The sequence below is a fragment of the Molothrus ater genome, chromosome 7 (genome assembly GCF_012460135.2).
Source record: "Molothrus ater isolate BHLD 08-10-18 breed brown headed cowbird chromosome 7, BPBGC_Mater_1.1, whole genome shotgun sequence".
In the NCBI taxonomy this organism is placed as follows: Eukaryota; Metazoa; Chordata; class Aves; order Passeriformes; family Icteridae; genus Molothrus; species Molothrus ater.
Genome location: NC_050484.2, coordinates 2,043,505 through 2,071,003, shown reverse-complemented (window position 1 = coordinate 2,071,003; position 27,499 = coordinate 2,043,505). Strand labels below are relative to the sequence as shown.

Genomic DNA, 27,499 nt, shown 5'->3' with positions numbered 1-27,499 from the left:
GAAGACAGGGTGGCTTTAATCCCCTTCTAGGGCTTTGGGAGACCCCCAGACCTCATCCCCTGCCACACAGGTGGTGTGCAGGCTTGCTCATATCTTACCCGTGATTGAGGAGCTGCTCTCACTGGGAGAACTGTGACATCCTTATGTGACTCTTTCCCTTCCCTTTTTGCTTTTCTCTACCCTATTTTGCTCTTTTTTTTTTTTTTTTGTAATACAAGACGTCCCTGGAGAAGGGCACAGGGTGAGTTTTTGCTTTCCTGGAGGCTGCCTGTGTTTTCTACCAGAGCTGGAGCCTTTGCACCTCCAGCTGAAGGCTGAGAGCTGAGTGTCCCCTGAGTGTCCCCTGAGTGTCCCCACTGCGCTGCCCTGGGGCTGGCAGCCACTAAGGACAAAACCCCCCTCAGGCAGGTGGAGGGGCTCTTCCCTGGGGCAGGACAGGAGGCTTTGGGCCTCACCTACTCTGCTGTGTTTTGTTCAGCCCTGCCAGGAGCCTTTCTGGGGTCGGCCGGACCCAATTCCGGGGAATTGCACGGAATTGTTTCTCTCTCGCGCTGCTCTGCGGCTGAAATTGGTTAAGAGCCTCTGACTGGGAACCAAATTTCCTCTCCATCTCCTTGAGCACCCAGCAAAGATTGCCTGGCAGCCTTCAGCGTGCCTCAAATGTGGGTAAAGAAAGGAGGGATGAGTTGCTCACCGCAGGGCTGGGATCCTGTGATGGATTTTCCCAAACAAAGCACGGCGGTGCCGGTGCTGAGCCGCCTTGTCTCGCCCAGGGAGCTGCCCCAGGGCACACCTCAGCATGCTGGGCTTTCCCAGCATAGTGGGTTCCTGCTCCTTGTGGGGGCTCATCCAAACAGACGTGGTTTTGGGGCCAAGCTGCGTTCTCCCAACCCAGCCAGCTTCCCTGCAGCACTCCTGGCCCCTTCTGGTGAGGCATCCCGAGCGCGGTGCCTGCGGGAGGCTGCAGCATTCCTGGCTCCCAGAGCTTTGGGGCCTGGTTCCACATGTGCAAAATGAGTTTATTCTTCTGCAGCAGCCCGTGTTCCCTCCCAGCCACACAGGGTTTGTTTGGCTAGGGAGCACATCCACCGAGGATGCCGGGGTGGGAGAGCAGGGCAAAGGGAAGAAAAAGCCCTTGTGTGACTGTGGTCAGGCATGGCCTGGCACTGAGAGCTGAAAGAATTGTGGCACCTGGAGCTGGCAAAACTCCCAGATCCTGTTGTCTTGCCCCAAACCGCTCTGCAGGGGGTCGTGGGCCCCCCTGGCCCACGTTTGGTCCCCCCCTGACAGCATCATTCAGCACAGCAGCACGAAGAGCAGCAAGCTGTAATTTGCCGCTGGGGCCGTGTCCCTCAATGAAAGCTTCCTACGTGTCTCTTGGAAGATTATCCTATCAAATCCCCTCCTGCTCTGAAAGGTACGCATTTAAAGCATGACTAACGCCCAGAGATGCTATTATTCCATTTTATTCCGCAGCTTGTGAGTAATGTCTCATTAGAGATGGGGATGCATTCAGAAAAACATCATCTGCCTGCCGGAGCGTGGGCTGCGCCGCACGGGCGCCTCGCGGCACGGGAGCCAGCACGTGGATGGCTCCGGGAGGGGTGGCAGCACCCTGGGAGCGCTGAGGCAGCCCTGGGCTCTGCCTGCTGCCAGGCTGGGCTGGGGCTCTGCTCTGGAGCCCACAGCATCCCAGTTCCAGCTGGGACAGCGAGCCACGAGCCCAGGTTGCGGAGCCGGCGCTGCTGGGCAAGTGGTAAAGGCAGCGGTGTCCGGCTGTGGAGCCGGCGCTGCTGGGCAAAGGGCAAAGGCAGAGGTGTCTGGCTGTGGAGGGGTTTTGTGACCTCCACAAGGTCTGTGCTTCCCTGCTGAGTGCTGTTCTCAAAGCACAGCTTTTTCTGTGGTTGAAGCTCGGGTTGGCTGTTGATATTTGCTGCCCCGAGATGCGCAGGATGTCTCTGCTTCAGCAGAGTCCGGACTCTTCACTTTTCGGTCTTGAGGTTGTTTATTAATTCTTATCTATAAAATTTTCTTTCTGTCCAGCTGAGATCTGCTCAGCAGGGCAGCCACAGGCACTCTGACCGCCCTCGAGGCGGTGTTGTCCTTTTATACTACAAACTACATATATCATATTTACCCTTAATTCCCAATACCTATCACCCATGTCAGACAGTGCACTTCTACTCTAAACCAATCCCAAAGTGCCAACATCACTGCAGAAAATGGAGAACAAGAAGAAGAAAGAAGAAAGGCAAGACACGCCCTGATTCCTCCATCTTGTCCCCATAACCCCCATACCAAAAATCCTAAAATCTACACTTTCACCCTGTGAATATTTTATTATTACACCACTCAAACCTGTGTGACTTTCACGTCCTCATACAAAGCTGGTAACTTGCTCCAAGGGTCAAAATCAAATCCCCAGGTGTTCTGGGCAGCGTGCCAGGGTCTCCGAGTCCCCTGATGGGGTCCTTGGCAACTCTGGACATCCAGAGGGATGTGCTGAGTTCCAACAGTTGAATATCCCCAAATTCTGGCAAAGTTCATCGTAATGGGATGAATGGGATCCCGCCAGCATTCCTGGCTCCCCAGCTGGGGATGTGGGTCAGTCCAGGCTGTTGGACAGGCTGCTTCTTCTTTTACACTCAGGTGTAAAAGCTTCTTGTCTAGGGATGGTCACCATTATCCTGCTCTAAAGGAATCCTGTGTATGTGGGAGCTGGCATCCTCTCTTCCATCCCATGGGAAATGCCTGCTGTCCTCTACTCCCTGTATTCCCACTCCTGTGGTGTCACTTTTGGGATGATCATCACAAGATCAATGGCTGGTTCCACTGTTGGGTGTTTTTGTGTGGCACACATGTGGGGTCAGGTGGCGCTGACCTTCCCCCAGGACTGGTGCAGCCCAATCCCCTTTTCCTCTGCTTCTGCTCAGCATCCCTGCTCCAGCATCCTCACCATCAACCATCCATCCTTAATAATTCTCTTTTTTAGGAAGAAATCCTTCCCTGTGAGGGGGTGAGGCCCTGACATAGGCTTGGCCCATCCCTGGCAGTGTCCAACGCCAGGTTGGACAAGGCTTGGAGCACCCTGGGATAGTGGAAGGTGTCCCTGCCCAGGGCAGGGGGTGGAATGGGATGAGCTTTCAGATCCCTCCCAATCCAAACCATTCTGAGATTTATCTGCCTGGTGCCAAAGAAAATGACATTCAATTATTTATTGATGTATTTTTTTCCCAGGCGTTGTTTTTTCCTTCACCTCCTGCTGCGGAGGCTTTGGGGTGGGGTTTGTTGTTTGTTTTTCCCCCCCTCCCCTTTCCTTTTCAGTTTGTATCGACCGGATCATTCCTTTCCCTGCTGTTTTTCTCCGTGCCAGGGGAAGCAGCCCGCGCCCCCTGAGGTGTTGTTAGGCTGAAAGGCTGGGAATTGACTGAGGCACGCTTGCACCTCCCACAGCCCTGCAGCCGCTGATGCACACCCATCAATGGGGAGGGGATGGATAAACCCAGCTCTGCATCCCCACAGAAAAAGGGAATGGGTCAACCCAGCTCTGCCATCCCCATGGAAAAAGGGGATGGATAAACCCAGCTCTGCATCTCCACAGAAAAAGGGAATGGATAAACCCAGCTCTGCCATACCCATGGAAAGGGGATGGATAAACCCAGCTCTGCCATCCCCACGTGGAAGGGAATGGATAAACCCAGCTCTGCCATCCCCACGTGGAAGGGGATGGATAAACCCAGCTCTGCCATCCCCACGTGGAAGGGGATGGATAAACCCAGCTCTGCCATCCCCACAGAAAAAGGGGATGGATGGATGGATGGATGGATGGATGGATGGATGGATGGATGGATGGATGGATGGATGGATGGATGGATGGATAAACCCAGCTCTGCCATCCCCATGGAAAAAGGGGATGGATAAACCCAACTCTGCCATCCCCATGGAAAAAGGGGATGGATAAACCCAGCTCTGCCATCCCCATGGAAAAAGGGGATGGATAAACCCAGCTCTGCCATCCCCACAGAAAAAGGGGATGGATAAACCCAGCTCTGCCATCCCCATGGAAAAAGGGGATGGATAAACCCAGCTCTGCATCCCCACGTAGAAGGGGATTGATAAACCCAGCTCTGCCATCCCCACGTAGAAGGGGATGGATAAACCCAGCTCTGCCATATCCATGTAAAGGGGATGGATAAACCCAGCTCTGCCATATCCATGTAAAGGGGATGGATAAACCCAGCTCTGCATCCCCACAGAAAAAGGGAATGGATAAACCCAGCTCTGCCATACCCATGTGAAGGGGATGGACAAACCCAGCTCTGCCATACCCATGTAAAGGGGATGGATAAACCCAGCTCTGCCATCCCCACAGAAAAAGGGAACGGATAAACCCAGCTCTGCATCCCCACAGAGAAGGGGATGGATAAACCCAGCTCTTCCATCCCCACAGAAAAAGGGAATGGATCAACCCAGCTCTGCCATCCCCATGGAAAGGGGATGGATAAACCCAGCTCTGCCATCCCCATGGAAAAAGGGGATGGATAAACCCAGCTCTGCCATACCCATGTAAAGGGGATGGATAAACCCAGCTCTGCCATCCCCACAGAAAAAGGGAATGGATCAACCCAGCTCTGCCTTATCCATGGAAAGGGGATGGATAAACCCAGCTCTGCCATCCCCATGGAGAAGGGGATGGATAAACCCAGCTCTGCCATCCCCACAGAGAAGGGGATGGATAAACCCAGCTCTGCCATCCCCACAGAAAAAGGGGATGGATAAACTCAGCTCTGCCATCCCCATGGAGAAGGGGATGGATAAACCCAGCTCTGCCATCCCCTCAAAGAAGGGCAAAGATGGGAGGCTGCTCTGGGCATGCAGTTTTCAGAGCTGTTTTCTCTACAGCCCTGGGGTACCAGAGCACCCCCATCCCTTTCCAGTTTCTCTGGCTCGTGGAGCTGCTGCAGGTGTGGCTTTGGTGTCCCTTATCCCACCAGGCTGGGACTCCAAGTCATGCTGGCCTGGTCCTGGTGGCCTGTGGCTCTCCACTACTTGCAGAGGCTGGAAGGATGGGAAAGAGGCTCCTGGAGGTTTCAGTCTAAGATGCTGAGCTCAGTAACTCATTTTTTGGCTGCAGTGGTGCTCAACAGCATATCCCAGAGTGGAGGATTCCTCCTCCCCTCAGTGGCATGCCAGCTGAGGTGTGTGATTCTGCCCATGATATGTGGATGTGCTGGTGATGGTCCCACTGACCTGAGGGACAGGAGGTCAGGAATGCTGAACTCCAGGAGTTGTGCACCTCCTGTCTGCCTGAAAGCAGCCCCCCAAACCAGAACAAGGAACAGGAACCCACCTGGGACCCTCCATGCCTTGAAAGGGCTGAGCTGGAATCAGATGCTGGGCTCCAGAGGCTTCCCACAGCACTGAGAGGATCAGGCCCTCCTCCGGCTCCTTGGAGTGTTCTCCAGCCCCAGGAATTCCTCTTTTTTGAGGAGAAAGTAGCTGAAACACTGAACAATTAACAACTGCCACTTAGTTTTTAACTTTTTATTTTCCATTTTGTTTTTTAAAGTCTTTTTCTGCCCTGTTCCTGCCTTCCTGCCTGTGCATCATTTCCCTGTGTGACCTTGAGCTGCTCCCTGTGGGGCTGGGAGCTGATGTCCCACAGAGTGATGGGCCTGGAGCAGGGTGAGAGGGCAGGAGACCTCCTGCTTCTGGTTCAGATCATGCAATCCACTCCTCAACAGGGCAGCTCTTCCCTTTGAAAGCCATCAGTCCTTGTTTCCCTTCTCAAGTTCAAGGGGATCCCCTCCTCAGGGGGATCTGGGCCTAAGGAGGGACGCTGGGATCCTTCTCCAACTGCCCTGGATCATGGGCAGGTGATCCAAGAGATCTCCATGTGCAGGAATTCTACCCCAAAGCCAACATTTCCAAAGGAATTGCTGCATATTCAGAATTAATCTGGAGTGTTTCTGTCTTACTGACCTGTCTTGGTTTGGAAAGACAGGAGTCTGCTAAGGAAGGCAGGAGCCTCCCCTGAAATGGAGAAGGTAAACCCTCCCCACCCCTCTGAATTGCTATAAATTTGAAATTAAGGAGCTTTTAGGCAAAAATATGGAAGCAGGAAATAATAGGGGAAGGAAAAAAAATAAAAGGATAAAATAAACAATGCAGTACAGTAGAACAACACTGACAGAGTCAGAACCCAACCTGACACCCTGTGGGTCAGGATGTTGGTGGCAGTCCCATTGGAAATGTGGCTGCAGCCCTCCTGCAGTGTCAGGGCTGGTTCTCCTGGAGCAAGGGGGTCCTGTAGAGAAGGATGGATTCTTCCTCTGAAGATCCAGTGGAAGGAGAGGCAGCTGCTGTTCCTCTGGGGAATCCCGTGGAGAAAGCCGTGCTGGTGTCTCCAAAACCTCTGGATTATATCCGGGTAGCAATGCTTGGCTCCTCCCTCTGGGCGGAGCATCTCCCAATGGGATGTTACAGTTCTTATCAGCCATGCAGTGACATTCAATAGTCTGTTATCAGCAATGTCCCCTCCCGAGGGAGGTGTGAGTGTGGTCACTCAAAGGCAAACTGCCCACTTGACAAAGGTAATCTGCCGTACAGATGGGAATGGAAAACAACTTGCATTGCAATCTTCAACATTATCCCCTTCCCACCATGGGCCTGGTAAAGCCCAGTACCCTGCAGCCCACTCCAGGCTGTTCTTGCCATGTTGGCTGCTTCAGGTGTGTAAGCCTGGCAATAGCACCCCCTCTCAGCCCATTCCCTTTGGAAAATCCTGCTTTTCCATCCTTCTCCTGCTTGTAGCAAGTTCTGTGTCTGCTTTGTGCTCACACCCTTTTGCAGCAAGAGCTTCTGTGGGAATTCTGTGGTGCTGGGGAGCTGGGCTCTCTCTGCTGCTCTTTTTCTTCTGGTCCTTTAGCCCACAGAATTTATAGGTGTGGAAAAGAGGAGCAGAAACTTCACAGGCCACTCTTTGTGGAAACACAGAATCACTGAGGTTGGGAAAGACTCCTGGGACCCAGTCCAACCATTAAGCTAACACTGTGTGTTTTTACTGCTAGAACTGGTGTGCTCTTGGAGAGAAGAGCATCCTGAAGATCTGTCTGGGACAGGGATGTCTCCAGGGACCTGTGGAGACAACCTCTTCTCAATCAGCTCGTGAGAAACCCTTCAGGTGAACAGTAGTTCTGATGGGGCTGAGGGGGAACCCTCTGGTGCTGATGTGGAAATGTTTTGTGGGCTCATTCTGGTTTCAAGGCACCCAAAGAGGTTTCCCTGGATGCCCACCTGCTTTCTCCCTGCTTTTCTTCTCCTGACTGCCTGCTGGGCAGAGAGGAGGGAATGGTCCCAGTGTGATCTGGGTGTCCATAAAGATAATTTCTACCCCATTTCTACCATCCAGTGACAAGAAAACCACCATTGCCCGCTGGAAGGCTTCCAGTGCTCTGATTGACTGAACTTGTTTTAAACCATTACAGATGGTTTAACCCCACGTGGTGCCCTAAATACCCCCTGAAATGTCAGCATCACTGATGGCAGTCCCATCTCCAGGATGGCTTCATGGCAGCCTCCTGGATATGTTATTTTTCCAAGTGGTTTAAGGTAATAACAGTGTAGGAAGTGTTCTGCTGTCAGTGAAACATCAACACAGGCAGCTCTCAGCAGGTAGCTGGTAATAAAAGAATCAATTGCTGGTGGTTCTAACAATCTATGGATTCACTGCTGAACTGCTAAAACCAAAATGCTAATGTGAAATCTGATTTTTTTTCCCTCCCCATATTTTTAGATAGCAGAGTATCTCGCTGTAGTTTTAATTAATTTTTGGGGGGGAGGGAGTTTTCAGCAGCAAATTGAATCTTAGCAAATTCATCTCTTTATCCTTAAGAGGGAAGTACATGGGGGTCCACACAGGTTTGTGTGTGTTTTTCTGCTGCTGGAATGATCTAGAAATTACTTTTTTTTTTTCTTTTTTTGAGGTCACAAGTTTTTGTGGCCAGAAGCTCTGGTAGAAAATAGCCAGAGCTGGTGGCTGTGGGTTCAACAGCTCTGCTGAGCAGGGGGGACAATGCTCCCTGGTGACTGCCCTGATTTATCCCTCTGTCCCTCCCAGCTGCTGTGGCCAAGCTCCCCGTGCTGGCTGCCTGAGGAAAGGGCTGAGCAGCCCCAGGCTCTCCTGCAATCCCCTTGCCAGGGAAGGCTGTGCCTCAGCTCTGCTGCCTGGCACTGCTGGAGGAGCCTGGCTTCCCAGGGAAAGCAGGGAACTGTCAAGGAATAACTGATCACAGGAGAATCCCTCTTGAAAAAAGCAGAAGCTGGAAATAAATTAACTGGGAGGGAAGTGCTGCTCTGCAGCTCTCAGCTTCTAAAGAGGTTTCTCTGCCTTGGAGCTCCTGTGAGAGCTGTGATTGCTGCAGCTCTGAGCAGGGATTATTTTCCAGCCTGGCCTTGGGCACTGCCAGGGATCCAGGGGCAGCCACAGCTGCTCTGGGAATTCCATTCCAGCCCCTCTCCACCCTGCCAGGGAACAATTCCTAATTCCCAATATCCCATCCAGCCCTGCCCTCTGGCAGTGGGAGCCATTCCCTGTGTCCTGTCCCTCCATGCCTTGTCCCCAGTCCCTCTGCAGCTCTCCTGGAGCCCCTTCAGGCACTGGAAGGGGCTCTGAGCTCTCCCTGGAGCCTTCTCCTCTCCCAGCCTGCCAGGTTAAAGTTTTGCAGCTCCTTGGTTTGGTCTCAATCCCATAGAAGGGATTGATTTGACTCCTTGTCCCCAAATTCTCAAGCCCTGTCCCTTCCAGCATCATTTCCAGGATTCCCACAGGCAGTCAGCTGCAGCCACTCTGTGAGGGAATTCTGACTTGAATTAAATTTAGTTTGCTATCTTGTTGAGGATAGAAATGGAGCAATTCTCTCAAGGGTGGACAGCTTTATTTTTAATTTCTTGGCTCCTGTGGTGTGTGCAGCAGCATCTCACCCTGTGGGCAGGGATCACAGCAATTATCCCATCAGAGCAAAAGGGGCTGGTTTTGGTGTTGGTGGAATGGTACCACCTTTCCATCACAATGAAATACAGTCCTGGGGTTCCCAGCAGAGCCTCCTGGTTGGGAATAACTCAGCTGAGTGCAAACAAATCTACACAATGCTCCCCAACACCAGCTAGTTCTTCAAACAGAACCCAAGGCACAGCAGTACATCACCAAGATACACTGCAGGTATTAGAGCAGCTTCTCACAGGGCTAAAATCATCTTCTGGGGGCATTTGGCTCTCTTCAGTTCTTGAGGGAAGTGCTCCCCTGGCTGAGATAATTCCAGCTCTGTGGTCACTGCAGGCAAATGAAGAAATCGGGTTGTGCGGCAAAACATGGAAGGAAAAGAATCCAAACGTTGTGCTCTAAGGGGCCAGAATCTGATCTCACTGCAGGAAGCTGTGGTACCCCAGAAAGGTTTTTTAGGCAAGGACCTAACCTGTGACCCCTCAGAGCCTCCAGTGAAAAAGACTGGAAATGTTTTTGGAAGTCCAGGAAGATCAGAACAACTGATCCAGGTGTTGACTCCCTCTCAGAACCAGCCTGGTTTGGTGAGGCCAAACCTCCCTTTACAGGAAGGATGCAGATTCTCCAGGGCTGTGTCCCTGCTCTTCCACCTGCCCTCTCTTTTTAAATGCAAAATTTGGGAAGAAGAACCAAGCTTAGGGTGACCGCTTACAGGTTCAATGATTTCATCTCTAATTTCCTGTACAGGGCACAAATTACTTTGTTAATGAGAAGTAATTGATTCCAGGGACTTTATTGTTTGTTCTAGCTGTCTAAACTCTTTTCCAGAACACTTTGACACACAAGGTTCTCTCCCTGATTGTCCTCCAGCAAGAAAGTTGTGGGAAAAAAAAAAAAAATCCCATTTCTCCACAGATTCCTTTTCCCTATCCCAGCAGTTGCCTTGGAGGTCACACCCCTGAGAAACCCTCCTGCCACCAGGGTGGATTTGGGAGCTCTGTTTGGAGGGGCTGTTTTGGAAGCCCTGGCTGCATTAGGGATGCATGCTGGACATTCTCTCCCAGCCTCCTGCCAAGGTTTCCCTTCCTGCCCCATTAGGGCTGGATCCAGAGTTGATCTGTGGAAATGGGAGCTCTGCTCCCTGCCCCTGCCTGTGGGGGATGCTTGGGGACAGGGGATGTTTAATGGGATAAAATGGGATAAAAGCAGGCCTTGTGCTAGCTCCCAGCACACTGCAGCCTCACAGCCTCTCTTCTAACTGAGCTTTTCCCCCCTCTCTTTTTGTTTTCTAAATGTTTTCACCTTCCATCATTCTCAGTGCCTTTGGAGAGTGCTCGCTTTTCTGGCTTCCACAAGTATACATGGAAGCAAATCCACAATCTGCATGGGAAAAGGGCTTTCTTTGGGTTTGTACTCTGCATCATTGCAGTGATGTGCAGTGGAGGTGCTGTGGTACTGAGAGAAGGAGCCACCACCACCACACAGCTCCTGATTCCCAAGGGAATGTCCCCTGTCCCCTGGGGTGCCAGGACACAGGGATGGGCTCCCACTGCCAGAGGGCAGGGCTGGATGGGATATTGGGAATTAGGAATTGTTCCCTGGCAGGGTGGGCAGGCCCTGGCACAGGGTGCCCAGAGCAGCTGTGGCTGCCCCTGGATCCCTGGCAGTGCCCAAGGCCAGGCTGGACACTGGGGCTTGGAGCCACCTGGGACAGTGGAAGGTGTCCCTGCCCATGGCAGGGGCACGGACTGGATGATTTTAGGGTCCCTTCTGGCCCAATCCATTCCATAATTCTGTGATTTCCTTGTGCTGTCCATCCCTTTGCTCACTGTTTGGCAGTGAACTGGGGGGCTCCTTTGGATTCTCTTTCTGCTGTGTGGCAACAACAAAGGGAGGGGCTCTGCTAAGCTCAGCCTGGTTTTGTGTTACTGCACCTGGGGCTCTCTTTTATTGCCAGGTCCCATAGTCCTTTGAAGTTTTTTTTCTAATTGTCACTAATTTCTGCTACCTAAAGTAATTATTTCTTTCTTTATCTTCTGCAATTGTTCCAAATACCCCCTTTCCAGATCCTTTAGGCTCTGAGAACAACACATGCCACAGCCCAAATTGCCTGGGGATTCCCCTGGGATTCCCTCTGCTGTGAAAAATAACCATTTTATCCCTACCTGTCCCTTCCTGTTTCCTACCAGTTTGGAATTCACTTGAGAACTTTTCTTCTAGTCCCAGGGGAGATTAATTTCCAAGGTGCCCCTGGTGAGGAAGCTTTTGAGGAACCAGAGTACCTGCTACCAAGTAAATTGCCTCTATTCTGCATGCATTGATGGCCATGAAGGATTCCCCAGGAACCACAATTCCAGCTTCCAAAAGAACAGTTTCTTTCCATCCCAGTTTTCTAATTATCTGTAATGTTGTTACACAGCCTCCACTTCTGTGCTCGGTGTTAAACTCAGTGATAAGTAGCTCAGTTAATTCCTCTTTGGATTTTTTAAAATTGGTTTTATTGTGGTGTTTTGTTTGAGTTTTTTTTTAATTTTATTTTTTTAAACTGGCCACTTCCTTCATTCTGAGGCTGACAGCCCCAGAGCTGATGTCTTCTTTATCCTGGGTCATCCCTCATTTACCCTGGTGATGGAAAAGGTGACACCTGGATGTGAAATTATGCTTTCTGCAATACTGAGGGAGAATATTTGACCTGTGAATGCTCCAGGTTTATGAGAATCACACAAAACAAATGTGTTTGACTGGAGACACTTTGTGGTTTCTGGTGTGAGGAGCTGAGGGTGAGCACCATGAAGCCCTGTCCCCCTGTCCTTCTGTCTGTCTGATGCTGTGACATAATTTTTGATTTTTAGAGCTACCTTTGCAGACAAGCTGTAATAGCCAGGTTTGTAACCCAAGCTGCCTTTGCAGCCTCCAGGAGCTGCACAGAGGTGCTGTACCAGGGTCCTTCCTGCTGCAGCCTGGGAGCTGCTCCTCTGTCGGTTTGGAAAGGCAGGAGTCTGCTAAGGAAGGCAGGAGCCTCCCCTGAAATGGAGAAGGTAAACCCTCCCCACCCCTCTGAATTGCTATAAATTTGAAATTAAGGGGCTCTCAGGCAAAAAAAAAAATGGGAGCAGGAAATAACAGTTCTTTAATAGGGGAAGGAAAAAAAATAAAAGGATAAAATAAACAATGCAGTACAGTAGAACAACACTGACAGAGTCAGAACCCAACCTGACACCCTGTGGGTCAGGGTGTTGGTGGCAGTCCCATTGGAAATGTGGCTGCAGCCCTCCTGCAGTGTCAGGGCTGGTTCTGTTGGAGCAGGGATCCTGTAGAGAAGGATGGATTCTTCCTCTGAAGATCCAGTGGAAGGAGAGGCAGCTGCTGTTCCTCTGGGGAATCCCATGGAGAAAGCCGTGCTGGTGTCTCCAAAACCTCTGGATTATATCCGGGTAGCAATGCTTGGCTCCTCCCTCTGGGCGGAGCATCTCCCAATGGGATGTTACAGTTCTTATCAGCCATGCAGTGACATTCAATAGTCTGTTATCAGCAATGTCCCCTCCCGAGGGAGGTGTGAGTGTGGTCACTCAAAGGCAAACTGCCCACTTGACAAAGGTAATCTGCCGTACAGATGGCAATGGAAAACAACTTGCATTGCAATCTTTAACATCCTCTCCCACCAGGAATGGCTTTCAGAGCACACTCTGGCCTGGCTCTGCAAACCCAAATAAGCTGGCCCTGTTCAGAGGTGATTTTTTCCCAGGGCAGTGCAGGAATGCTGTTCAGGTTGCTGAACTATCTCAGCTTGAGGAGCCGAGTTCTCCTTCAGCCTGCAGCAAGCAGCCTGCCAGGCATTTTGCTTATAAATATTTTCAGCATTTCTTTGTAACCACATATTTTGGGGTGGTTTCCACCCCCCTCTCCTTATTCCCATTGTGTCCCCCACCTCTTTTTCCTTTCTTCCCCCCCATGGAGGACATCTTTTGGTTTCAGGAGAGATCCCACCGAGGGCTACAGCCCAGGAATTCCTGCAATCCTGAGCCACTCTCTTGAGTGTTCCCAGGGCTGGATTCAATTGACAAGAGGCTCTGCAGCCAACCCCCTTGGACTGCACATGTATTTATTTAAATGTCAGTGGCCCACACAAGCTGAATACCTATTAGCTGCAGCATGCCTCAAATCCAAAGCAGAGCTCCAGTTCATATTTATTGTTCAAAGTACAGATCCCTTTATTGTTGTCATTTCAGTCCCCTCGTATTTATGGAATTATTCAGGCAGCTCTGAGAAGTTAACTAGCACTTTGCAGTGTTTCTTTACTGCCAGGGTATAATATCTGTCTGTAATAAATATATAGGTAAGGGATTTCAGAAACAAAACAAAACAGCAACAACATATTGCATGTGAAAACTTTACTAAGCAAATAAAACATTCCCTGCCAGAGATGCAGAAAAAACACCAGCAAGCTGGTACCATCTGAAGTCAGTTAATGAGCAGGAGATGGGTAATTCCACTGTATTCTTTTAACTGTTGTTCTCTGCCATTCTCCAGGGTTCCTCTGCAAAGCACCCGGGCAGAATGGAAATAAATTGCTAGGGGTTGTAACGAGAGGTTTTTTTAAGGGCTGGTGGGAACTGAGGGTTCTGTAAATCCCTGACAAGAGGGAGCAGCCAGGTGGGACTCAGGTTACAGGAGACAGGACAAGAGGGAACGACCTCAGGTTGTGCCAGGGGAGGTTTGGAGTGGATATAAGGGAATGTTTCTTCATAGGAAGGGTTGCAAAGAGCTGGCACAGGGCAGTGGTGGAGCCACCACTCCTGGAAGTGTTCAGCAGCTGCGTGGATGTGTTCTAGTGGAGAATGTGGTGGTGGTGCTGGGTGGACAGCTGGACTCAGTGATCCCAAATGTCTTTTACAACCTAAATGGTTCTTTTGTGAGCTCAAGGCAGCCAGGCTGGGTGTAAGGGCTGCTCTTCTGGTCTTGGGACTTTCTGGGCATGAATAACATTGGAAATGCCAGTACCTGGTAAAAGCAGTGACAGGGAGGGTTTGCTTCTGCCAGCAAAGCTCATGGTGGCCCTGGGAACAAAGGGAGCAGCTGTGGATAATAGGTGTTTTGGGCATGGTCACCCCTCCACAACATGAGGAGCTTCAGTAGCCTCATTCCTCTAGGCTTGGTTTATCTCTTCTGAAGGAGGAATGTAGACAGAAAACATCTTTTGCACTTGATAGCCTAAAAACCTGCCCCACTTCAGTTCTAACAGTTGGCTCAGTGAAGAGGCATCCAGCAAAAAAACCAAAAAAACAAACAAACAAACAAAACAAACAAAAAAATACTCTCTGTTAAAAGCAAAGCTGTCTTAAGTCAGTTTTTAATTTCACTGGCACCATTCACCTGTGATCTTTCTTAGTCTGGAATGAGGAGAACGCTTACGTTTGATTTGAGAGAATAACAGTTTAATTAAGGGGGAAGAAAAAAGAAGAACTTTCTGTTTGGCTGGGGCAGTTCTGCTGACGTGAATGAGAGTTACTCCAAGCGGGATTTTGGGCTCAAGTCCAGAAGAGCAAAAATGCTTCTTTAAACCCAACTGTAAGGCTGCTGTTCTGTAAGGGGCTGTCCTGCTGGCTCATTAAAACCCAGGGAAGAGGATGCCTTGGGAGCAGGGATCATTTCCCTGTTGGGCTCAGTCCCATCCAGGCTGGCAGTGAGGGGAAGCTGCCAAGCTCCCGTGGCTCCCTGGTGGCCTGGCCCCTGCTCCCGGTGCTCAGGTGTGTGCATCCCAAAACCAGCCCTTCACCTGGCAGCCTCACCACCAGCCCCAGCACTCCGAGCCCACTGACTCCAGGGAACAGCCCTAAAATTCTGGGATGAAGCCTTGAAGCTGCTGCTGAGAAGGGCTGGTGGGGCAGCCAGCTTTGGGGCAGCAGAGGAAATCCAATGGCCAGGGCTGTGGGCTTGGCATCTTGGATGAGTGTCTTGGTTTGGAAAGGCAGGAGTCTGCTAAGGAAGGCAGGAGCCTCCCCTGAAATGGAGAATGTAAACCCACGCCACCCCTCTGAATTGCTATAAATTTGAAATTAAGGGGCTCTCAGGCAAAAATATGGGAGCAGGAAATAACAGTTCTTTAATCGGGAAAGGGAAAATAAAAGGACAAAATAAACAATGCAGTAGACTAGAACAACACTGACAGAGTCAGAACCCAACCTGACACCCTGTGGGTCAGGGTGTTGGTGGCAGTCCCATTGGAAATGTGGCTGCAGCCCTCCTGCAGTGTCAGGGCTGGTTCTGCTGGAGCAAGGGGGTCCTGTAGAGAAGGATGGATTCTTCCTCTGAAGATCCAGTGGAAGGAGAGGCAGCTGCTGTTCCTCTGGGGAATCCTGTGGAGAAAGCCGTGCTGGTGTCTCCAAAACCTCTGGATTATATCCGGGTAGCAATGCTTGGCTCCTCCCTCTGGGCGGAGCATCTCCCAATGGGATGTTACAGTTCTTATCAGCCATGCAGTGACATTCAATAGTCTGTTATCAGCAATGTCCCGTCCCGAGGGAGGTGTGAGTGTGGTCACTCAAAGGCAAACTGCCCACTTGACAAAGGTAATCTGCCATACAGATGGCAATGGAAAACAACTTGCATTGCAATCTGGAACAATGAGTGAGGGATTCAGGGCTTGGAAAGTCCATTCCCAAGGGAAAGGTCCCTTGCAGACAGACATGTGAGGAAGTGCTGGGATCACTGCCCCTGGATGTGTTTAAGCTGTGGCACCTGGAGGATGTGGGTTGGTGGTGTCCTTGCAGTGCTGGTTTCAGGCTTGGACCCAATGATCCTGGAGCTCTTCTTCAACCTTCCTGATCCCATCCTTCCAGGAGCTGCAGGTGCATATCCTGCCAAAGGTGTGACCTCACACTCTGTATGGTTGCATGCTAAAGATTGCGGATGCCTTTGAAAAGGTTTCCAGGTCTGTCTTTATGTATGAAGAGAAACCTCAGGAGAGGTTTTTGGGGTGTGACTTCAGAGATGGATTTACAGACAGTCAGTAACTGAGGCACCCCAAACTGATGGATGCTCTGGGAATTCAACTGGGAAATATGTGAGAGATCTTCAGAGGACTTCTTCTTTCATGATGGTACAGGAGTCCCCCTTCCAAAATCCTCAGTCTTGTGGCAAGATCCCTGTGGCCAAGCATGGGAGAATGTGTCAGATCCCTGTCACATCCAAACTATATTTTTGTACCTGTGTTGGACACAGCTCCTTCCTCTGCTCTGATAATTGCAGTTCCAAATTAGTTTTCCAACCTCGTAAATTCTTCTTTTGTTGTGTTAAGGCTTATCCAGCTCCATTTTATTTTTGGCTGGCTGTAGAGCACCAGCCTCCAAGCCAAAACTCGATGGTAAATTGTGACAGTCTCTATCAGGAAAAAGGATAATGATGGCACCCAGGAGTTTTATCAGCCACAGCTGTTGCACTGTTTGCTGGAGAAATTGTTCTTTGAAATATACAACCAAAATAAAGAGCTGAGCATCTGCAGCACTGTGGATAATTTAACAAGTAATCTCCCCTGAAAGACTTGTCTGCCTTTACCAACAGCAAGGTGATAAAAAGTGTTCTTTCCTATGGAGACAGGCTGAGAGTGCTCACCCTGGAGAGAAGGGAGAAGGTTCTGGAGAGAGCTTAGAGCCCATTTTAGCCTAAAAAGGCTCCAGGAGAGAGGGAGAGAGACTTGGGACAAGGGCCTGCAGTGCCAGCACAAGGGGAAACGCTTCCCACTGAAGCAGGATAGATTTTGATTAGACATGAGGAAGAAATTCTTCCCTGTGAGGGTGGTGAGGCCCTGGCCCAGGGTGCCCAGAGAAGCTGTGGCTGCTCCATCCCTGGCAATGCCAAGGCCAGGCTTGGAGCACCCTGGGATAGTGGAAGATGTATCCCTGCCCTTGGCAGAGGGTGAAATGGGATGGGATTCTATGATTCCTTTGACCAGCAGGGAAAAAAAGCCCCAACACCTTCTGTCTCCTGTGCAGTTACACACAAGCACATCCCAGTTCTGGCCCACCACACTTGCCACCACATGATTGCTGCTCCTTGGTCTCTGTGTATGAGCAGAACACATCCTGCCCCTCATCCTGATACAGGACAAAGGCTCTGCTGATAACTCAGCCTTTAATGTGCAACAGGCCACCTGGCAAGCATTCCTGCTGAGGATGAGTGGAGGTGCCTGTGCCTCATCTCCTCGGATCACAGTGGGAATGAACATCCCAAACCAATCCCACTGCCAGGCTGTGCACACATCCTATTGCAGCATCCCCCTAGAGGAGCCTGTGGAAACCCTTCCTTTCTCACAAGGAGGGCTACACAGCCCTCATTCTGCAGTGTGGCTGTTATTGGTCCATGCATCAGCTCCTCACATTCCAGCTCTGGGCTGCTCCCCATGGCCTTGCTGCTTTTTTAAAAACAACTCTTCCATTTGAGTTGCCATCCCATCCTTGTCAGTCCTGTCCTTGGATCTAGTCCGGGAAACCATGGGGTTTCTGTGATCTGCTCTTTTTCAGAATGGGAACTCTGCCTTTTTTTCTTTCTTTTTTCCTTGTGGAAGAATGTTAGAGGGACCTCCTGGTCTTTTAGAGGCCTTGTGACCCTGGAAGAGGGAAGTAGCTCTCCTTTCAGCCTGTGTTTTAGAGTCACACAGACATTTCTAGGGCTGCAGAGGTTTTTGACTCCTCTGACCTCTCATCCTCATACATTCTAAAACTTTATTTTTATCATTAATGGGCCAGCACTCACTTCTTGCATTTCTATTAAACAACGTATCAGAGCTGGATTCCAGAGTCCCACCCAGCTATTTAACAGGGTTTGAGTGTAACCCTTCAGACTTTTCAGACATTCCTCTCATTATTTTGATGCCACTGGTGCTATTCCGACACTGCTGCTGGCACATCTTGCTCTGCTCTGATGCTTTTTAAGAACTCAGTGAAGGTGCTCCTAAGGAACACAAATTTTTAAGATATCACATTTAAGGAGCTTGCATTAGGAAAAAATTCCTTGCTCCTTGATAAGCAGACAGAGAAAATTTGAGGTGTTTTAGTGCTTTAGTGGATTCCAGTCCAAAGCTGTGGTTTTGGTTTTGCCATAGGAAAGGGAAGACAGAAGTTTTGTTAGATGCAAAGCACAGGTGATTTTTAATAGATACTGGTATTCAGGAAATGCTGTGACCCACATGAAATGAGATTAAACAATCCATAGAGCAGCAAAACAGAGGAGGGAGTAATTGGGAATTTGAAAGGTACATGCAATTTTGTCTGCACACATCATCTATCAGTGCTACTTTAGTGTCAAGTGCTTAAAATGGTGAGATTATCTTGGTACCTTGTTATGAAGGCAGCAATCAAGTGGCTTCTGGACTGCCAAGCTCTAAAACACTTTGGTGCTCTGCTGTTGGTTCCTTCAAAACCCACCAAAGCTCAGATCACGGGAAGATGATTTAAAAGGAAATTCTTTAGTACAAGGGCAGTGAGGCCCTGGCACAGGGTGCCCAGAGCAGCTGTGGCTGCCCCTGGATCCCTGGCAGTGCCCAAGGCCAGGCTGGACAGGGCTTGGAGCAGCCTGGGACAGTGGGAGGTGTCCCTGCCCATGGAGGAGGAACCTGGCAGGCAGGAGAGGGATGTGCGCTTGGATCCCCTGTACTGTGGTGCTGTGCTCTGAACTCCGGGATGCTGCAGGCTCTGGGCATCTCCATGAACACTGCAGGGACTCTAATCCAGGTTCTGAACGGGACAGTGAGCTGTGGCTCCCTGGTGGGTGGCAGAAGCTCCCTGCAGGCCCTGGTGAGAAGCTGTGTTTAAGAATTGCTCCTGTGCTCAGCGTTCCCTGTGGAGCAGCCCCAGGCAGCTGCATCCAGAGCACTCAGAGCTGAAGCAAGGCCACTCCCCGTGCTGGCCACGGTGGATCCCATCCTGCCACATCCTGAACGTGTTTGCAAGTCCCAGAGAGCCCTGGGTTCCCTTCTGGGGGCTGCAATTGGTGGCTTGGCTTTTTATTCCAGATCTGTCCCACAGTAGATTGGATCCGCGACAGGAAAGACTCCAAGCACGAGCTCTGCCAGCTGCTCCTCGTCTGCAAAATCTGAAAGTTGCTGCTCCTGAAGCCAGGCATTTTTATTTGCATGAGAAAGCTGTAGCTGACTGTAAGATAGTCTGTGATCTGATTTTAAAAGAAAAGGATAAAAATAAGTCTAATTGTGTTCTCGTTCTGCCTCAATTTAGCTGCTGGCCGTTCTCTTTTGTGCTCCCCACATTTCTGGAAAGCTGGTTGACACTTATTTAGGTTGGCACAAACTAAATATAACCAAGTGTGTGTGAAAGAGCATGGACTGGGTCACAGCTTCCAGAGCAGCAGAAAGGAGCATTTTGCTTTAAAATACAAAAATCCAGCTCTTTCTGAGACAGCTCAATGAAACACACACAACCTGAACAAAAAGTGAGTGCTCCATTCAACTCCTGAATGCTGCTGAAATTTTTATTTTATTTTATTTTTTTTTTTTGCCAGCTTTTACAGTCCACAGCCTTCTCATTCAATCCTGAATAATAGCTTTGAATCGGGCTGTAAAAGCTTCCGAAGTTTGAAGTCTTTTGACAAGTTAATTTAGCTGTATGGTAAAAAGTTTTTCCCCCAGATAGAATAAAGCCATCATCTCATGAATGTAGTAGTCAGCCAAGGGAAAGAAAACACCATTAGGATTAGAAATGATGGGCTTTCTGGAGATAGTTTGTGGTTTAGTGTAATCTACTATCAATATTTCAGCAGAAAAATATCCTACTCGTCATTCAGCTACAAGTCAGTCTCTTCACGTAAAACCAACACCCAGGGACCAGGCTGCAAATGTTTTTATTTCTCTTTTTCCTCCTTTTTTTTTTTTTTTTCCTCCTTGTCATATTTTTCTTACATTTATTTGGATTTTAATTGTTTTTCACCCTGGACAATGTCTTTTTTTTTGCCTGGTTGAAAAAGACAGAATAGAAAAATGGATCAATATTTCCTTAAAGGCTTCCACTATAGAGAGACACACCCCACATTTTTCTCCTAACAGCTGCCATGGATGGAAATAAATATAATAAACTGATACACAATTCCCTTATTTTTAATATTAAGAATGGGAAAATGAGTGCTGATAAAGTAAGCATATCTAACAGTTATTTTAGCCTTGACTTCACAAAGATTCCATATTCATTTTAGACTTATTTCTGCTTTTTATCTCAATTTAAGCCTTAATGTGCTACTAAAATTGACTGAACCAAAAAAAAAAAAAACCCAAAAAGCAAAAACAAAAACAAAAAACCAAACCACCCCAAAAAACAGTTGAGGGGGAAAAGAGATTTCTTCCATACTCTTAATTCTTCAGTTTAATTTGGAGGGATGATGACACCCTAAGAACTTTTGGGCAGTGGTTTGTAATGGCCACAGAATAATTTTTCTCTCTGCAGTAGGAATGATGATCTTTGTGGATCCCTTCCAAGTCAGGATATTCCATAACATAGTTGAGAGCATAGCTGCTAAATAAATAGGTAGTTGATAGAAATCCAGAATAATATTGAAAACAAACTTCAACAAGCAGTTTTATTTTAAAGGTGTATTGTACTCAGTCATTGTAAAATGACTGCCATAACAATCCAGTGTATCTCCATCAGCAAAAATAAAGTGTAAATATGAGAAGAAAGCAAACTTTACATTTGTGACCTCCAATTTGAACTTAACTTGCTTGTTTTTCCCCCCAGGCAGGGACAGGGACTTGATTTTGCCCAAAACAACAGCAATAACTTGTTTCTCAGAGTTTGGCTCTCACTGCTTCAGGATTTCAGCTCTTCAGGCCCTGAGTGCTGCAGACTTGATGAAGTGTGGGGTGTGCAGACAAGCTGGGAAGCGGCTCCTGCAGCCAAGCACAGGCGTGGGGGGCTCAGAAGTGGAGGAGAACCACCTTGTTCTGGCTCTCAGTGAGCTGTGAGGAGAGGAGAGAACGAGGAGTTCCAGCTGAAGCAAAACTCACCAGCATTGAAAAACCACTAACAACAGAACAAAACTCCACAATAAAAGGTATGCTGGGGACGAAAACACAGAAGGGGGCAATGTAAATGTAACATTCCCTGTCCCATCAGAGCTGTGCCCTGAGCTGTGTGGGTTTGATGGGGTTTTCCTTTTGATGGCAAAAAGGAGCAAACCAGTGGAATAGATGGAGAACAGGGAGTGGGAGATAAAGCACAGGAGGGTGATGGGGGGGACAGGAAAACCAAGGGAGGTCAGTGATGGAGACAATGATCAGGAGGAAGAAGAGGGAGCCATCAGCAGGTTGGAAATTTGTGCCTCGGCTTGACTTTTCTGCAAGGACCCAATGGCACTGCCACTTGGAGTAGATCTTTGGTGTCTGGGCTCCAGAGGAAGTTCCTGCTGGCTCTCTTCCTAACTCTCTCCTCCTTTTTTTTTAGCCTGTGGAGTGGCAGGGTTGGAGTGGAAAGCTGAAGCACCCTCTTTTACTTTCAGCAGCTCCCTGTGACTAGCGAGGGAAATTAGCTGGAGTGTTGTGATGGCTGTTTCCTGCTTGAGAACATAAAAAATGGAATCATTCCTGACAAACAAGGAGTTCAGCTAAAGATGAGGTGGAGGTAGGCGGGAAGTTCTGTAATTGCTTTTTATTTAAATCTTTATGAATTAGCTCTGCCAGGGTGTTGGTTTTTATTTTAGATTTTTATTTTTTGCTCCAACAGGCTTCTGAGTAAGTTTTTCAGCCGCAAATACAGTAAAAACAATCTATATACAGCTATAACCAAGATGTTGGGTTTAACATATAGCAAGAAGCCTTTCCCTTGTGAATCTCTGAGGTCTAATTTCCATGAGCAACGACAAAGGTTTAATTTTCTGCCATTATGCACAGGTTAGCCTAGACTGGGTATTAATAGAGACACGTACTCACACCCACAGCCACAGGTACAGCATCAATCAAAACCTGAAGGTAGAACTTCCACTCCATGGCAACTTCCAGGGCACAGTTCTCTCCTCTCGTTTCCTGTTTCCAAACTGCTCCAGCAGTGCAGCGAGGGAAGGCAGCTGGGTTGGTTGTAAGCCATGTTTAAAGGGTTTGGGACAAAATCCCCCCACTGGGCTGGAGCAGAAATGGGAACCACAGGGGAGGGCACACGCTCACCTGGCTGCCACAGCCACTAGCAGCAGAGTTGTTGCCTTGGCAAATATTGCCCTGCCCTGGTAACCCTCTGGTCCTGAAGGTCTTCCACCTACAGGCACTCAAAAATAATTTGGGAGGTTATTGATGCACATGTTCTTCCACCCATCTGAGCTGGCCCCAGTAAAGAGGGCGGAACAACTCTGGGAAACCTCAGCGGCCAAGGAACAACAAACAAGCCCAGGAGCCCCAAGAAGCTGCAAATGAAACAAAAAGGGCTTTGGCTTCAGGCAGAAGCACTGCTCTTAATGCCAGTGGTGCTCTCAGGTGTGCATTCCAGGGAAATGTCACCATTTCCTGGGAGCCTGTCAACAGCCTGGAAAAAAAACCCCAAAACTTTAAGGATCTGATCAATGTGCCAAGGATTTTTGTAAGGGTGGCCCTTCCAAAGGAAAACACAGGTGGTAAATATGTCCAAAAAAGTAAAAGGGAAAAGGAGTAGTGTTTATATACGACCACATATATGCAGAATTTGAGAGAGGGACAAAGTTGTTAGCAATTCCCATCAGGTCCCAGAATTTATGTAAATCCAGATGGCTGAATGACAGGAGTTCATTTATTTTTTTTTAATTTTGTTTTTTTTTTTCTATAAGGGAAATCTGGAAGTTTTAAAAACAATTCAGCAAGAGCCAATTAATCAAACCCACCAGAAGCGTGCTGGGATGGCTGCCTGCGAATAAGGAATGTCATGTTTCAACTTGCCTTAGGCAAGGATGGGAAGAAACTCCTTGGAAGCTTAGCAGGAAATCTCCTTTCCACTATCCCAGGCTGCTCCAAGCCCTGTCCAGCCTGGCCTTGGACATTTGCAGGGATCCAAGGGCAGCCACAGCTGCTCTGGGAAATAGAAATAATGGGATAGGATAACACATCGCCGATGGGATGTTCCCACCGGATTATTTCCCACAGGATGAACTTCTTGCACCCAACACTGCAGGATTTTCCTTCCCATCATCGGGAATGTTTGGGAGCAGGACTCGGGGAGTTTTGGGCACTGCGTGAATTAACAAAATACGAGTGAAGCGAGATGTGTCAGTTGAACGGGGTAATTCCAGGTACAACTCAGGAATCAATCAATCGCTGCGAAAACGGGGATAGAGGGAAGCATTTCCGGAAAACTCCTTTTTATTTCTTTATTTCCTCTCGGTAATTCAGGCAAATATGTTGAATCATGCCCTGCCCTTTCTGTCGTTCACCCCTCGCCTCAGATGTTCAGTGTTACACGCGATACCTGGCGGAAAACACAGACCGGCCCGTGAGGGAGCGGGACCGCGGCTGCGGAAACCTGGGGCGTAAAAAGACCCCAAAGTTCCACGTTTTACCGCAATACCGTCTACACGGCACGGATCGCAGTTGCTGTGGGCTCTGGGGCTGGGGGGGGGTCAGGACAACGATCCCGATTCCCGATCCCGACGGGGCCGCGGGCTAAGGGCCAACATGGCGGCCCCTGTCCCGCCCCCCGGTCGCCATGGCGACGGGCCGCGCGCCACGGGGCGTGGCCGGGGGCGCGCGGGGCGGGGCCCGATTGGTCCCCTTCCCCCGCGCGGCTATAAATAACCCGCGCCCGCTGATTGGCCGCGGGGAAAAAATGGTCGCACCACGTGACTCCCCATCTAAAAAAATTTCCAAGATGGCGGAACCCGTCACGGGCTGAGTCCGTCGGTGGCGCGCTCCGCGCCTGGGGGGCCATCGCCGCGCAGCGTCCCCGCCTCGCCCGCCGCCCAGGTCAGTACGCGGCGCTCCGTCGCCGCCGAGCCGCGCCGCCCCCGCCGCCGCGCTTGGGCTGCCCTCGGCGCGGGCCCTTTAAGGCCGCTCGCCTCCCCGCCCGGCGGGCTGGCGGCGCGGCGGGGCCGCTCCCGGGGGCCGCTGGTCGCCGCTGCGCCCCGGCCGTGGGAGGGGGAGGTGACGGGCAGCTGGCGCGGCCAATGGCAGGCACCCGCGCGGTGGTGGCGGGCGGATTTGAGCCGCGCGGCGCCCCAGGCCGCGCGCTGATTGGGCGGTGCGCAGAGCGGGGCGGGGCCGCCGCGCGCCATCGGCCCGGCCCGGCCCGAGCGCGGCGGGCGGGGTGGGCGGGGCGCGGGGGGCGTGACGGGCAGCGCCGCCGCCCACTCAGCGCGCGGGACCCGGTTTTTTGTGAATGGGGCGGGCGGGGCCGCCGCCGCCTGCAGCCCCGCCCCTCCGCCCGCTCGCCCCGCCCCTCCCGGGCGGCCGCGGCTCCGCCTCGTCCCCCCGGCGGCGGCGGCGGCGGCGCTCGGTCCGTGCGGGGCGAGGCGAGGCGAGGCGATGCGGGCAGCGGTGAGTGACCGCCGGGGCGAGCGAGCGAGCGGCGGGCCGTGGGCAGCGCCGCACGGGGGCCCGGCCCCGCGGCTCGGCGGGGCGGGCGCGGCCCTGCGGCGGGGGCGACGCCCGCGGCGGGGCCCTGCGGCGCCCGGGCGGGCCGCGGCCCGGGGTCGGTTCTTGCATCCTCTCCCCCCGCGCCTCCTTCCCTCGTCCTCATCCTGGGAATAACGCGGGACTTGCGGAAAGTTTGCGTCCGGGGCTGCCGGGCTCGGGCCCCGCGGCACTCAGCTCCTCCTGCAAGAAAAGCCCCAAAATGGCTTTTTCTGTGCCCGGGAGGAGCAAACCGGGGGTGCTGCTCTCGGGGAGCCCGGCCGTGGCAATGACGGCTCCCAGGCCCAGGGCTGCAGCCTCGGGGGCAGAACTCCGTTTTTGGGGGTTCCAGGGGGGACACACCACGTGTGCCTCGGTGAAACCTGGAGCCTCGGCTTGCTCGGGGCGAAATGAAGCAGAAACAGGCGAGCTCCGGGGCTGGCGGAGCAGCGCGGCGAGAGGGAGGTGTTGCCCGGCAGCCGCGTGTGGGTTTTGCTGCAGGGATTTATCAGGGGAAGATGCTGCGCGCACCCCCCAAAAATGCTGCCCGCCGGGGTGTCGGTGACAGCTCGGCGGAGCTGATGGATTTACATAACAATAATTGGACGCTGTCAGTGCTGGGCAGCGGCTGGAGGGGAAGGGAACCTGCCCTTGGCTCAAAGCACTTGCGTAATTGTGTTGTGCGCCCACTCCGCGGCAGGGGAAGGCGCTGGTTTTTTGGGGGTTTTGCCTGTCGATAAATTGTTTTGGCATAAATCGGGCTCGTCGCTAACGCCCCGTACGGGAGGATTTCGTGTTCCAGCCTTGCCTCATATTCCGGGCTGGATTACAGCTCCGCAAACGCTCCCAAGGAGTGGGGATGTGTGTCGGGAAGGTGTGGGTGGATTGAGGGTGTGAAAATGCCTTGTAAAAGCCTGGGATGGATGGGGCGTGCGGCGAGGCTTTGGCTCCCTCCCGTCCTGCCGCTTCTCTCCCACCAGGCAGCTCCGTGCCCTGCTCCTTTCCCACAGCCGCATCCCCTTGTCCTCGCAGCGCTGCTCGGAGGCCGGGGAGATGGAGCAAGCGCTGTTCTGGACCACAGCGAGCGAATAATCCCCTTGCCAAGGCGTTTGGATTTGCTGGTGTTGTGCCCTGTCAATAAATGGGACTCGTGCTGCATTTATTCCCTGCCCTCAAAGTGCTCTGCTCGCTGCCAAATCTACCTGGAGTTAATTATCCGAATCGTGCTTTTTTTTTTTTCTTGGTTGTTGTTGTTGTTGTCGTTGCAACGGCAACATTTTTAAAAGCTAAAGAGCTCTGAAGTTTATATAATAATCTGGTTCTTGGCCGGGTTTCCTGGTGGGTTTTTTTTTTTTCTCTGTGTGTGTGTGTGTGTGTAATGCGGTCGGTCGCGGCGCTGAGTTTTAATCGTTTCTGATGTTTCCAGCACCACTGTTGAGAGTTCTCAGCCTAAAAAGCTGCCGCCGTCGCTCCGCAGCCTCGCTGGAAAGAGTTGAGGGCATTGAATTAAAGAAAGCTCAGCTGCTTGTATACAAATATACAGCAATTACAAGGCAACAAAGTTATTGCAGAACCCTGCTGTCGCCATGGCAACACGCTCACTCAATTACATTTGGAAATGTAAAATGCCACCCAGTTAGAGTAAGTTTTAGTGACTGCAGATTTTCTGGGTAAAGTGAAATGTGGAAGATGCAGCTTTCCAGGATTCTCTGCTTTTTCCCCCCTCTGTCCTTGGATGGCGTGTTTTAGCATGTGCATCTGACAGATTCCCGTTGTTGATATTAAGCTGTGCCCTTGGTGGTCTAAACTAAGGGGGAAAAAATATCTTTAAATCTTCACCATTTTAACTTTGCCACCCTGTTTTTTTTGTTTGTTTGTTTTGCTTCAGGACTTAGCTTTAGCAAGGAGACAGATTAGAGAAAGCATTTTGAAAATCAGCTCAGAACACCAGAAGAATTTGTCATTTGCTCAGCGGGATGGAGGCGTGGAAGGAAGGCATGAAAAGCTTGTGTTCCCTTGGGAGGAGATGTCTGGTGGGCAGCCTGTGTCTGTGTGCTGCCACCTCCTAAAATCTGCTAAATGGACTATCCTGAGGCAGAGGAGAGCTGCCAGGTGTGAGTTACCAAGTTCTTGAGAAGCCCAGGGAGTTTCCAGGGTGGGACATAACAGGTGGAGGAGACACAGGTCCTGGTGTGGGCCTCCGTAGTGGAAATTAGTTTCACTTTCTTCCTTGCCTTTTGATGCTGAATCACCAGGAAAATAAAGAAAGGCCAGGTTGGAGAGGGCTTGGAGCAACCTGGGATGGGGGAAGGTGTCCCTGCCCATAGCAGGGGGGTGGAACTGGATGACCTTTAAGGTCCCTTTTCACCTAAACCATTCCAAGAGTAGATGAAAACACTAAGGATAGTTTCTTGCATAATCTTTATGCTGGTGAAGATGCAACACTCTGCTTTGCTTATGTTTCACAGGCAATGTCCCAGTAATGCAGAAAAGATAAAAAACAGCAGTGCAGTAACAGCAGGAAAAGGTAAATACGAGAATGAGGTGTTTTTCTCAAACTAGTAGTGATGTGTTTAGAGACACCTGGGGATTGATGAACTCCTGAGGAAGTTACCTGGTAGCAGGACCTGATAGGAGATATTTAGGTAGGTGCAGATGGCAGTGGCTTGTTTTGCAGAAACCTGTTTTGCCCTAATCTTTAAGGGCTTGAACTCCAGACTGCCTCCCTTGGAGCATCTGGACTGGAAAGGTTTTCACGTCCCATGGACCTTTGTTAGCTGAGGGATGATTTTTGGTGGGGGCTTTGCCCAGCCTGTCAGGTTGTTGTGCTTTCAGCACCAGCCTGTGCCGTGCCAGCCTTGTGGTTTGCCCACTCCTGGAGAGCAGCAGCTTGAGCAGAGTGACTGCAGCCCCCATGGGCAGTGCCTGTTCTTCTC

The 27,499-nt window shown here is 50.7% G+C and overlaps 1 protein-coding gene across 1 annotated transcript in view; it reads left to right on the top strand.

Moving 5' to 3' along the window:
- Positions 1 to 23,845: 23,845 nt before the first annotated feature.
- Positions 23,846 to 27,499, top strand: part of HDAC4 (histone deacetylase 4) — a 182,783-nt gene continuing 179,129 nt past the window's right edge. Inside the window, exon 1 of the mRNA XM_036386565.2 lies at positions 23,846 to 23,918. The gene's annotated coding sequence lies outside the window, so the exon portion shown is untranslated. The remainder of the gene's footprint in view (positions 23,919 to 27,499) is intronic.